At 41.7% G+C, this 14,045-nt stretch overlaps 1 protein-coding gene across 1 annotated transcript in view; it reads right to left on the reverse strand.

The window, feature by feature from the left end:
• LOC128691930 (elastin) overlaps positions 1–14,045 on the reverse strand; it is a 459,627-nt gene that overhangs the window by 111,127 nt on the left and 334,455 nt on the right. The gene's annotated exons all lie outside the window — the stretch shown is intronic.

The raw sequence follows: 14,045 nt of genomic DNA on the forward strand, positions 1-14,045 counted from the left end.
ACCGTATCATCCTTTGCAGACGATACTAGGATCTGCATGAGTGTCATCTATTGAGGACACGGCAAATCTCCAAGAAGATATAAAGCAAGTTTTCCAGTAGGCAACGGAAAATAATATGATGTTCAATGAAGACAAATTCTAACTACTCCGTTACGAAAAACTGGAGGAAATAATAGCTAGAACTGAGTATACTACAAACTCTAATCACAAAATAAAGCAGAAAAGTAATGTGAAGGACCTGGGAGTGGTAATGTCTGAGGATCTCAGCTTCAAGGATCACAACAGTGCCACTATCTCTTCTGCGAGGAAACTGATAAGATGGATAATGAGAACATTCAAGACAAGAGATGCCAAGCCAATGATGATCCTTTCTAAATCACTTGTTCTCTGTGGGCTGGAATACTGCTGTACATTAACATCTCCACTCAAGGCAGGTGAAACTGCAGATCTAGAGAATGTATAGAGAACCTTTACTGCACATATAAGTTTCATCAAACACCTTAACTACTGGGAACGCTTGGAAGCACTTGACTAGTACTCACTGGAATTCAGGCAAGAGAGGTACATCATAATCTACACTTGGAAGATCCTGGAGGGATTGGTCCCTAATCTGCACATAGAAATTACTCGCTACGAAAGCAAAAGACTTGGCAGGCGATGCAACATACCCCCATTGAAAAGTAGGGGAGCCATTAGTACACTAAGAGAAAACACAATAAGTGTCCGGGGCCTAAATCTGTTCAACAGCCTCCCACCAGCCATGAGGAGAATTACCAATAGACCCCTGGCTGCCTTCAAGAGGGAATACCCTCCAGGTAGACTCCAGGTAGGTGGCGAAAGCTATTAAAAAAATTTATAACGAGTGGTCAAGACTTCCCAGGGAACGAAATGATTATATAGAATTCGAATGGCGGAGGCTCTCCTGGGAAGAAACAAACCCATGACATGGATGGCGGAGGCTCTCCTGGGATGAAACGAACCTATGACATGGATGGCGGAGGTTCTCCTGGGAATAAATAAACCAATCAACAATGTCCAGTTTTAGCTGAGGTCAATTATGACGCCAGTGTAGAGGAGGAACACACTGATGGCGTGTATAGGACGGAGCAACGGCCTTGTAGTCTTTTATTCCACACATCAACACCGTTATCATTCCTGCCCCACTACCCTATTTTTACAAGAGTTAATCAGGTAAGTTCCTGGAGTGTGTTATAAAACTTTACCAGATTACCAGCTGCCCACTATGAAGTCCATAAAAAAGCTTTTACACTCTTATAGTAATTGAAGAAGGATGTAGTGGTCCTAGGATGAAGTAGAGGTAGCAGAAGTAGAGTGGTAGACTGCGGTGACGTAGGTAGGGGATGTGGCGGGATGAGGGCACTCAGTGGTGTTGGGGATAGTGTGGGATGGAAATGACACAATTGCAGTGGAAATATATTAAGCTGACACAGCAACCTCCCCGTCCTCTCTCCCCATTCAATTCAGCTTGGCCTATACAGGTTTATACCAATATGAGGCTACAATGACTACAGAGCAATACAAAACAATTCATATACCATTGTTGGTGCTAGTCTATGAATATTCCCACTCAATGAAGGCAGGATTTGTTGCCCCCACTCGTGAACGCACCACTATCCCAGGGATACGCTATCACAGTGATAACATCACCATAAAGTGCTACACCGCACACTAAAATGACCTACTCTCGCAGCCCAAATGCTTTTGATGCAGTTTCAGTTGACGATACAGTGTTGCCTTAACGTATACACTTTAATAACGTTGAAAAATGAAACTAGTATCTGAGTCATTACTTCAAGAACCCTATGAGACATCACCAGACAAAAACACAACAGTAGAAATAACATCACCGCTTGAGTCAACACTAAATGAGAAATATAATATATAAGAAATCATAATAACACAATTGCGGACAAACCACGGTACGCATGGGGTTTGAACCCATGGCGAGTGCGTCGTAAAACTCCAGGTCAGTGCGTAAGCCATTCTGCCGGGTGGCTTACGCACTGGCCTGGAGTTTTATGACTCACTCGCCATGGGTTCAAACCCCATGCGTACCGTGGTTTCTTTACATAAAAGAAACTATGCAATTTAAAAATCAGAATACGAACACACTTTATAAATTTGTGTAAAATGGCAGAGGTTCGATCCTTCACCTGGGGATTGACTTTTTGACCTCTTAAGTCGGGAGGTGAGCGTATAACCACCCAGTTACGGGAAACACACACACCAACAGTGTGTGTCCTACAAACATAATGGCATGGCACGGTGCCTCACTCATCAAGGAAGGTAACTGAACCGAAAGATATTTAAAAGCAACAATCAGAAAACCACTGAAAAAAGCCAAGGTGCTTTAAGGTTATCCAATGCTCTGGATTAAGAGCTCTAAAATTGCATGAAAGCAGTTCCTTGAGGGAAACACTGACCAGCAGAACTGCCACATTGCTCCTCTACTTGCATCATCGACCCCGGAACCTGACCTGTGATTTTCACACTTCAGTAACTCCACTTCTGGCGATCATCATCTACGAGAAATCTTTATTCACCTACTTCCACCTTACCTTCCTGGAGTATATATGCAGCTTAACTGAAACTTTTATATAGCTTGATAAAGCTCTATAGCAGTAGTAGTTGTGATATTTTCAGACCACTCTGACAGTAATTATTCACTGCTCGTACCAATAATGATACGCAATACATACAATAAATACAAAGATAAAATTAACAAACACTAAAAGCTACAAGCATAAACACTCAACACAAATATATACAATTATACCAAGTTTAAATAATCAGCATCTATTAAAAACCTCCTTATATTACTGTCAAGTGACTCCTAAAAGTTCCCAGAGGTACCTACAGGCACCTTGTTAATTACAAAATCCATAACGAAGACGCAAATGACTAAGTTGTAGGTAAACTGGGAATCATTAAATCCGATAAGAGTTTCGTAATTCCCAGTGATTATAACATTAATATAATAATATAACTTGTCTGGCAAGCAAGTAATACCTTCACAATCTTAATAATTTGTTGACAAAATCGGTGGTGATGAAACGATAATTTCACAAAGAATAAAAATCACAGCACCGCGACTGGAACAATTCACAAATAACCCAAACCTAATGACGGTGTTAGATCAGTACTAGACCAGTCAAGCCACAACTGACTTGACAATGGTCCAGGGCGGACCGAAATGTCACAAGTTTCCTTTCCTAAGTGCGGGTTATTGCAGTACATCATAATAGCATCAGACACAAATTGTTACTTTCACAATGTTGTGAAATTTTCTGTTCACGGAGAGGAGTGATGATATGCACGTACTGTTTCCAAGAAGCTGATGTGGTGTACGGACTTCTCTGAAAATTTTATTTGGGCAACAGTGAGACCTTCACAATATTCTCTCTAATTCACACTTTGTTCTCTTGTATTATTACATTCATGTGAAGCTCTAAACCCATGTGGGTCATTCGAGGTTCGATGCCCGGTCCGCCAGGCTCCCTCAGACAACAAGGTACAAAAGCTTTTGCACACTACTATGTAAATTAGTAGTAGTAGTGATATTTTTCTATATTCACTACCATTCACTACCATTGCAGTTTAATATAGACAAATGCAAAGTTTTAAATGTTGGACAGGACAATAACCATGCCACATATAAACTAAATAATGTAGATCTTAATATTACGGATTGCGAAAAAGATTTAGGAGTTCTGGTTAGCAGTAATCTGAAACCAAGACAACAGTGCATAAGTGTTAGCAATAAAGCTAATAGAATCCTTGGCTTCATATCAAGAAGCATAAATAATAGGAGTCCTCAGGTTGTTCTTCAACTCTATACATCCTTGGTTAGGCCTCATTTAGATTATGCTGCACAGTTTTGGTCACCTTATTACAGAATGGATATAAATTCTCTGGAAAATGTACAAAGGAGGATGACAAAGTTGATCCCATGTATCAGAAACCTTCCCTATGAGGATAGACTAAGGGCCCTGAATCTGCACTCTCTAGAAAGACGTAGAATTAGGGGGGATATGATTGAGGTGTATAAATGGAAGACAGGAATAAATAAAGGGGATGTAAATAGTGTGCTGAAAATATCTAGCCTAGACAGGACTCGCAGCAATGGTTTTAAGTTGGAAAAATTCAGATTCAGGAAGGATATAGGAAAGTACTGGTTTGGTAATAGAGTTGTGGATGAGTGGAACAAACTCCCAAGTACCGTTATAGAGGCCAGAACGTTGTGTAGCTTTAAAAATAGGTTGGATAAATACATGAGTGGATGTGGGTGGGTGTGAGTTAGACCTGATAGCTTGTGCTACCAGGTCGGTTGCCGTGTTCCTCCCTTAAGTCAATGTGACCTGACCTGACTAGGTTGGGTGCATTGGCTTAAGCCGGTAGGAGACTTGGACCTGCCTCGCATGGGCCAGTAGGCCTTCTGCAGTGTTCCTTCGTTCATAACCTCACTGAACTGATTCCGTCACACGTCGCACCACAAAATCAGTATGTCTAAATTTTCCAGAAGTTCAATGGTATTCTCCGCATAATCAATAACGAGGAGAAATACACACACGTGCAATATCTAGGTATCCTTATATATAGACGTTTCGTCACTGGATGGCGAAACGTCTACAAATAAAGGTAACCAGATGTTGCACATCTGTCTTATTTTTCATCTTTTCGGTACTGTATATCATTCATGTACAATAATGAGGAGATTTGAGGTGTTCAGTCCCTCAGCCAATGACCATATACGTCACTCACCACTCGTCTCAATAAAAAAAATGATACGTAACACACACAAAAAAAATCAAATTAAACAATAAAAGCAAAAAAAAAAAATTATAAAATGGTGATGAGAGTGGGTAGGTTAGTGACGCAGCGTGAAGGCTCTCACCGGATCGATCCCCGCTACTCCTTAAACAACCCATAATGATAGTGCTAAGCTGGAACACATCTGTGGAGTGAGAGAACAAATCAACTCAAAGACAACAGCAGCTTCACAAAGCTTCAACAACTAAAACTTTGAGAGGATAAAACCAATATCTCAGACAGCCAAAGATTTAGAGTGAACTGTGTCAAAACTCGACCAATCTGTTTACAAAGAAAACTTGTACCAAAATATTACTGACAGTAATTTAAATGTTCTTTAAGAGTATAAAAAGATTTAGATTTAGAGAGAGAGAGAGAGAGAGAGAGAGAGAAACTGACAACAGAGGTCTAATTACTAAAAGACTGCACGCCATTATCTTTGTGAAGTTTTTGTGTGTGCAGAACATCAGTTTGGTCATCACTAACCACAACAGGTGCAGTCATGCACGTGCCATTACACACTTAAAACCATTATTGTGACAATAACACAGAATGAATTCTCTCCTGTTTGCTTGTACTTGAGCCGTATAAATTTTAGTATATTTGATGGTACTGCATCAAATGTACCAGTTGAAGGATCCACTGACCTTCCAACCCTCGCATATAACTTTCTAAGTTGACATTGATGAGAACGTTCCATACACAACCTGGAGGTGGACGTGTAAGCTGTGGTAGTGAGCTACACCTTCCTTCACTATATGGCAAGTCAAGTACCTCTACTTTGTTACTCTTGACCATCACTGCCATATATCTGGCACAGCTCAGGTGTGTTTGTGTGTGTGTGTGTGTGTGTGTGTGTGTGTGTGTGTGTGTGTGTGTGTGTGTGTGTGTGTGTGTGTGTGTGTGTGTGTGTGTGTGTGTGCATGCGCGCTCGCCTGTCTGTGTGTGTATTTTCTTTCGTTCTTCCTGCCTCCATAAAAAAAAAAAAAAAAAAAAAAAAGCGAATTGAAACATCACCAACATGTACTTCTGTGCTGGTACCTTGCATGCCGATGGTGGTTGATAAACCTTGTATAACTGTAGACTTCAAGTGTCAACCTGTCCTCTTAACCACAGACAATATACTACCTGTAAAAACAGTCAAATGGGTGGCTGTTGATGAAGTCTTGAACAGCTGAAACATTACTGCTGTACATCAGCTGCGCGCAGTAACGACCTATCTTCTGTTCGCCTGGCTGACTGTTTTATCGCCTATTATCTTGCATTTAAAGTTTTTCTGTTGTAATCTAACCTAACTTAGAAATGTGCTGGAAACCCTATGTGAAAAGGCTAGAAGCCTGGGTTGCAGCTCTCATAAGTACATCTTTACATGATGTAGTGTGGCAGTCACTCCAAGCATGAAGGAATAAAATGAGTTTCCGAGTCTTGTAGACACCTTGGCGTAAGCTTCCTTCATGATATACGTATATTTGTCTGCCTCTGAATTTCTGCTTTCCATCTTGAACACTGATAACACTGTGTTCTTGAGTTACTTTAACGAGTGTTTCAGAATGTCTACATCGTTATTGGTATTTTCAACACACTTAGATGAGTCTTCTGGAATCAGTGATAAACAATTTTGTTGTGAGACCTTCCTCTATCAGAGTCCTAGGAGAGCATAGGAAATGACTTCTCATCATATAAGCAACAGCATGTGAGCTATATACTTAACTCGACTCACGAAATCGTAATGACACGATTGCAAACGAACCATACCACGGGTGGGGTTAGAACCCGCGGTCGGGGAGTCATAAAACTCAAGACCGACGCGTTAGCCACTGGGCCAGCTGGCTACAATAAGATTCATCCAACCGTGATATAGTTTGTTTGCAATCGAGTCATTAAGATTTCGTGAGCCATGATGACGGCTTTGAGGGGACTTGAACTAGAGTTCGTCACGACCACGCTGACGGAAGATTCGTCTCTAAAAACTTGCATTTGTGGTCACAGTGGTGCCTATGGTAACCTTTCTATGGTTTATAAATATACCTAGTTGGATGAATCTTATTGTAGCTAGCTGGCGTAGTATGGTCTATATACTTACTCTTGATTCACCTCATCATATATAACACATTCCCAAAAACACTTATTAGAATGCGAAATTCATCCGTACATACTGTAATCTTTGCTAAGTTTTCAGAGGTTACTTTTTCCACAGAGTTGCTGATCAGAGGCCACACATGCACCTGGCAAGTTTAGGCGACTTTCCTGTTCTTCTATTTACAGTAAATTTGAATATATACAAGTCACAGCATTTGCACTGAGATCTATGATTAACAAGAGGAGTATATCTGACTTAATGACAGAGCTTTTCCATTATTTACTCTAAACAAATGGTGCATGAAGCTTGACCAGTCTGCTCTAGGAACTTCTGATCTCTGGAGAAACCTTGCTGACTGCCGAAGGACATCTGAGTAAAACACAGATAGCTCTTTTGTGTACGGGACCTCCAAATAACATTCCTGACACAGCTAATGTTGAAGGTATGATTGGTAACCCTTTATCTGTAACCAGTTTATCAACTTTCAGTCTCGCTTTACGCTTGACGTGTTAAGTGTAACTGGTATTTGATAGTGTTATTAATCCCATGCCATGGAATGTTCCTTTTCCAGCGAGCGTTTGTGTATTGTGGTCAACATTACCAGCTGACACTCTGAATGCTGGGAATGATGGTGTTAAGTTTCTAAACTCTCCTCTTGCATAAATGCTTGAATAAACAAACGTCGTCATATGAAACTGAAAAAAAAAGCTGAAAAAGTTCATGAGCCATCCTGATCCACAACATGGTCAACCTCTGTCCCTCATCCAAAGGAAATCGGTGCCATTACTGTCCTCGACTTTACAGTTTGCGAAATAGCTCGACTTACACTAAACTGCTTGATATCATTTTTGGTATCAGACTTTCTACAAACTTATGACGAAATGGAGTTAAATACTGTCTCCTTTTCTATATCTGAAGTCACTGACTGATGTATACTCCTCATGTGTGTATTTTGATTCTCTAATCTCTTCTTGCATAATCTTGGTAATGTATCTCTCAATATGGCACGTCATTGATAATGAAATCTGCCATATTTCCAAAGCAGACGACATTCTTCTTTCCACTGGTTTCAGCAAAACTAAAGTGATCACCACAGTGCTTTTCTAGCTTCTGCTTTAGTTTCTTGTTGTAAACTTGATCATCTGGCATTTTAATCAAGTGAACGTTTAATTCCTCAAAATGGTCATTCACTTCATCATAGTTCGCATGCATGCCTGATAGCAAGGAAGATGGTATCTACACTTCTGCCAGCAAATCGATACATCCCTCAAGTTGAGTTTCAACCCCATTTGTCTACCAGTCAGCCCGACTGTAGCATTGCTCCACGATGCTGTTTATGGTGGGAACATTTGGCACAAGTATTCCAGGATCTGTCTGGCTGCCTGGGGTTAAGAATTATCATAGCTACATGTTTCATTATCAGAAGTGTAATGTAGTGGTGCTGTGTATGTTATAGTAGTGCTCTGTGCACTATAGTGGTGCTGTGTGCACTATAGTGGTGCTGTGTGCATTGTAGTGGTGCTGCATGCATTGTAATGGTGCTGAGTGTATTGTAGTGGTCATGTGTATATTATAGTCGCGCTGTGTGTATTGTAGTGGTGCTGTGTATGTTATAGTCATGCTGTGTGTACTGTAGTGGTGCTGTGTGTATTGTACTGGTGCTGAGTGTATTGTAGTGGTCATGTGTGTATTACAGGCATGCTGTGTGTATTCTAGTGGTAGTGTGTGTATTGTTGTGATGCTGTGTGTTGCGGTGATGCTGAGTGTATTGTGGTCGTGTGTGTATTATAACCGTGCTGTATGTACTGTAGTGATACTGTGTGTATTGTAGTGATACTGTGTATCACTACAATACACACAGTAGTGACACTGTGTGTACTGTAGTTGTCATGTCTGTATTACAGTCATGCTGTGTACACTGTAGTGGTACTGTGTGTATTATAGTGACGTTGTGTGTTGTAGTGATGCTGAGTTTATTATAGCCGTGCTGTGTGTATTGTAATGGTACTTTGTGTATTGTAGTGATGCTGTATGCATTGTAGTAGTCACGTGTGTATTATAATCTTGATTTGTGTACTGTAGTGGTCATGTGTATATTACCTGGAGGTTATTCCGGGGATCAACGCCCCCGCGGCCCGGTCCATGACCAGGCCTCCCGATGGATCAGGGCCTGATCAACTAGGCTGTTACTGCTGGCCGCACGCAGTCCAACGTACGAGCCACAGCCCGGCTGATCCGGCACTGACTTTAGGTATCTGTCCAGCTCTCTCTTGAAGGCAGATATGGGTTTACTGGCAATTCCCCTAATGCTTGATGGGAGGCTGTTAAACAATTTGGGGCCCCGGACACTTATGGTGTTTTCCCTTAGTGTACCAATGGCGCCCCTACTTTTTACTGGGGGGATTTTGCATCGCCTGCCCAGTCTTTTACTTTCGTAGGGAGTGATTTCTGTGTGCAGATTTGGGACCATTCCTTCCAAGATTTTCCAAGTGTAGATTATGATATATCTCTCCCTCCTGCGTTCCAACGAGTACAAGTCAAGTGCTTCCAAGCGTTCCCAGTAGTTAAGGTGCTTGACAGAACTTATACGTGCAGTAAAGGATCTCTGTACACTCTCTAGATCTGCGATTTCACCTGCTTTGAATGGAGATGTTATTGTACAGCAGTATTCCAGCCTAGAGAGAACAAGTGATTTGAAAAGGATCATCATGGGCTTGGAATCTCTCGTTTTGAAAGTTCTCATTATCCATCCTATCATTTTCTTTGCACGTGCGATCGTGGCACTGTTGTGATCCTTGAAAGTGAGATCCTCAGACATTACTACTCCCAGGTCCCTTACATTAGTTTTCCGCTCTATTGTATGGCCGGAGTCAGTAGTATACTCTGTTCTAGTTATTGTCTCCTCCAGTTTTCCATAACGGAGTAGTTAGAATTTGTCCTCATTGAACATCATATTGTTTACCGTTGCCCATTGGAAAACTGTTTATATCTTCTTGGAGATTAACCGCGTCCTCAGCAGATGACAGCCTCATGCAGATCCTAGTATCATCCGCAAAGGATGATACGGTGCTGTGGCGTATATCTCTGTTTATGTCTGATATGAGTTTAAGGAATAAGATGGGGGCGAGTACTGTGCCTTGTGGAACAGAGCTCTTCACTATGGCAGCCTCCGATTTAACTCTGTTGACCACTACTCTTTGTGTTCGATTTGTTAGGAAGTTGAAGATCCATCTCCCCACTTTCCCAGTTATTCCTTTAGCACGTATTTTATGGGCTATTACGCCATGATCGCATTTGTCAAATGCTTTTGCAAAGTCTGTGTATATTACATCTGCATTCTGATTTTCTTCCAGTGCATCCAAGGCCATGTCATAGTGATCCAGTAGTTGTGAGAGGCAGGAGCGACCTGCCCTGAACCCATGTTGCCCTGGATTGTGCAGATTTTGGGAATCCAGGTGATTTGCAATCCTGCTTCTTAGCACTCTTTCAAAGATTTTTATGATGTGGGACGTCAGAGCTATTGGTCTATAGTTCTTAGCTAATGCTTTGCTGCCACCTTTATTATAGTCGTGTTGTGTTTATCGCAGTGGTCATGTGTGTATTTTAGTTGTGCTGTGTATATTTGTAGTGATGATGTGTGTATTGTAGGGATGCTGCATGTAATGTAGTGATGTTGTGTGTTGTGTTTGATTTGGTCCATCATTGGACCATCTCTTGATTACCGGGTGAGATTTGAGCCTTGTCTGAAAGGTTACTGTCTAGTTTACCTTCTCCACCACTTTGTATTAAAGGAGCATATACACGCTATTTTTGGCAACTGTTAATGATTTTTTTTTATGGAAATGTTGGAGGTGGATAACAGCCTGGACCCCCGGAACATCCTCCAGCTATACTACAGGTAATATTGTTCACTCATAATGTTGACAATATTGTTCACTCATGTTGGCAATATTGTATATTCATGGTTTTGACAATACTGTTTACTTCACAGCACATTCACACACGTCAAAGATCGTAAAAAAAAAAGAAGAAAAAAAAACATGCATATACCTGGAGTTTACCTGGAGAGAGTTCCGGGGATCAACGCCCCCGCGGCCCGGTCTGTGACCAGGCCTCCTGCATGTTTTATTTAGCATTTCAGTGACACAGAGAAACTGCTGTGGTTATCAATGGAATTATAACACATTAAATATCTTCAATTATAGTCGACCATATTTCATTTCACTGAAAATCAAACATAACCATGAAAGATCTTTATTTAAATCCTTGTAAAAAAATACCCAAAAGGAAATTGATGACGATTAAAGTAATTGTTTCAGAGCAAATTTTTCCACCAAATGACACCAAAATTATTACTATAGAATTTTTTTTTTTTTTTTTTGCAACCTAGATTTTGGCCTCTCCTGCCGGACTAAGGTGTGACCAGGCAGACAGAATTTTTCTTGCCACAACCTTGGTTACTCCACTGAACTCACCTGGTCTCCTCACATACCAAGTTCATATGGAACGCAATTTGCTCTTTCTTTATTAATATTTATAATTCTCAGTGAAGCCTAAAACAGAGGGACATATTTATAATTCTCAGTGAAGCCTAAAACAGAGGGACATATTTATAACTAACAGTAAAGCCTAAAACAGAGGGATATATTTATAACTAACAGTGAAGCCTAAAACAGAGGGACATATTTATAACTCCCAGTGAAGCTTAAAACAGAGGGGCATATTTTTAACAGTGAAGCTTAGAATAGAAGGACATATTTATATTATTATAATCAAATAAGGCGCTAAACTGACAAGGGTTATGCAGTGCTGCGGGGCAGAAAATAGTGCCGGGGCTATAAACAGCTAGGTGTAGAGGTGAGGGGAAAAAAGGGCTGGATGGGACGCTAAGGGCTGTGTGTCAAAGTTCGTTTAGTAAAGCAATTGATGACAAATAGTCAAAAAGTGATTGTAAGTCAAAGGCAGGGCCGTCTGCAAGAAGGGAAGATAAGGTAAGAACGAAAGGGCGGCAGCGTCGGTGAAGGTGAATCCTGCCAGCTCACTGGTAAAACGGACAATCCACAAGAAAGTGAAGAACCGAAATAAGGTCCCGACAAACCTCACTGAGAGGAAAAGGGTGTTGTTCCATGAGATACCCATGGGTAAGGCAAGCATGGTCAATGCAGAGACAGGAGAATGTAGTCTCCCGAGTACGGCAACTGTGGTAAGATGGCCACAAACCTAAAAGTGGTTTAATGGAGTGCAATTCGTTATGGGTCATGTCCGACCACAGTTGTTGCCAACGGCTGTGAAGACAGGCAAAGATGACTAAAATAATCCCTGAACGGAATACCTCTAAATGAAACTGTAAGATCACATATCGCTGACCGCGCAGCAGCATCCGCCTGTTCATTGCCCTGCACATCAGCGTGTCCAGGAACCCAACAGAAAAACGATATCTTTGTTTTTGCTAGCCACACGGCACAACCACAGTTGAATACAAAAGACCAATGGATGGGGGGAATCAAACTGCTAAATGGCCTGCAAAGCACTGAGGGAATCTGAAATGATCACAAACGTCGAAGGAGACATATATGTAATACGGAGAAGCGCTATGAGGATGGCATACAACTCGGAGGTAAAAATACTACCCGAGTCTAACAAATGACCTCGGACAACACCGTCAGGGAACACTGCCGTGAACCCAGCACCATCAGAAGATTTAGAACCATCTGTATAAAAAGCGACCGGAAGTGATCAAGAAAAAGAAAGCCAGAAGCAGCTGTAGGTAGGAGAGCTCTGGCGCACGGCAGGAGGGGAAAATAGACATGAACCATTGGAACCTCCCAAGGCGGAAGGGAAAAGGCAGATGCTGAATGAAAATACACAGGAGGCAACTGGAGAGAAGACCAGAGTGAAGACAAGAGAAAACAGTCACAGTACTCAGGGGCGCCGAACAAAACGGGCTTCTACTAACGTCTGAGACCAACCTATACGTAGAAGGAACACGAAGGTCACGAGTGCAGACAAAGTAGCGAAGGTAATGAGCATCACGATGATCAGCTAAGGAAGGAACATTCACCTCAGCATAGAGGCTTTCAACAGGGGATGAACGAAAGGAACCAAGGCATAAACATAGACCCTGATGATGAAGGGGATCTAACTTAGAAAAAACTATAGGAGAAGCCACAGAATAGACTTGGTCGCCATAATCCAGCTTGGACAAGACTAGGGTGGAATGCAAATGGAGGAGAGTCCGGCGATTTGCTCCCCATGAATGATGTGCAAGAATTTTAAGGAGATTCAGCCAACTATGGCAAGATGCCTTCAAAGAGGAAATGTGAGGTTTCCATGTCAACTGGTGATCAAATGGAAGGCCAAGAAACTCGACCATATCACATTCTGAAACATGCAAACCATGTAAACACAATGGAACATCTGGGACAAGTGAAGGTCTAGTGAAGATAATGAAATGGGTTTTCGTACTAGAAAATTGAAATCCATGAGAAGTGGCCCAATGGGATACTCGTTCAATCACATTGTGAAGGGAGGCCACTACCAGGCGACAGTCAGAGCCTGCATAAGCTATAGTGAAGTCATCCATGTAAAGTGACGACCAAATATGTGATGGAAGAACAGAAGGTTGGTCATTTATAGCCAAGAGAAAAAGGGTAGTGCTAAGGACATAGCCTTGTGGGACTCCCTTGGGCTGAACAAAGTCCGAGCAAAGTGAGGCACCAACATGGACACGAAAATGTCTTTCAGATAAGAAAACAGCAAGGAAGGTTGATAATTACCACAGAGGCCTAAGGAGTGAGCCTGGGCTAAGATGTTATACCTCCAAGTGGTGTCATATGCCTTCTCGAGATCAAAAAAGACTGCTAGAATGGAGTGTTTATTAGCAAATGCATTTTGCACATACGTATCTAAGCGAAGCAAGGGGTCCAAAGTAGAGTGGCCCTTAGGAATGCCATATTGGCGAGAAGAAAGACTACTGTGAGTCTCCAAATATATCAGACATGTATTCACCAATCATTCCATCACCCTGCAGACTACACTGGTCAGAGCAACAGGATGATAGTGAGTAGTATCAAGCCCCGAGGTGCCTGGTTTGTGAAACGTTAGTACAATGGCTGATTTCCTTTGAGGGAGAACC

This window comes from Cherax quadricarinatus, chromosome 75 (assembly GCF_038502225.1).
Source record: "Cherax quadricarinatus isolate ZL_2023a chromosome 75, ASM3850222v1, whole genome shotgun sequence".
Lineage (NCBI taxonomy): Eukaryota > Metazoa > Arthropoda > Malacostraca > Decapoda > Parastacidae > Cherax > Cherax quadricarinatus.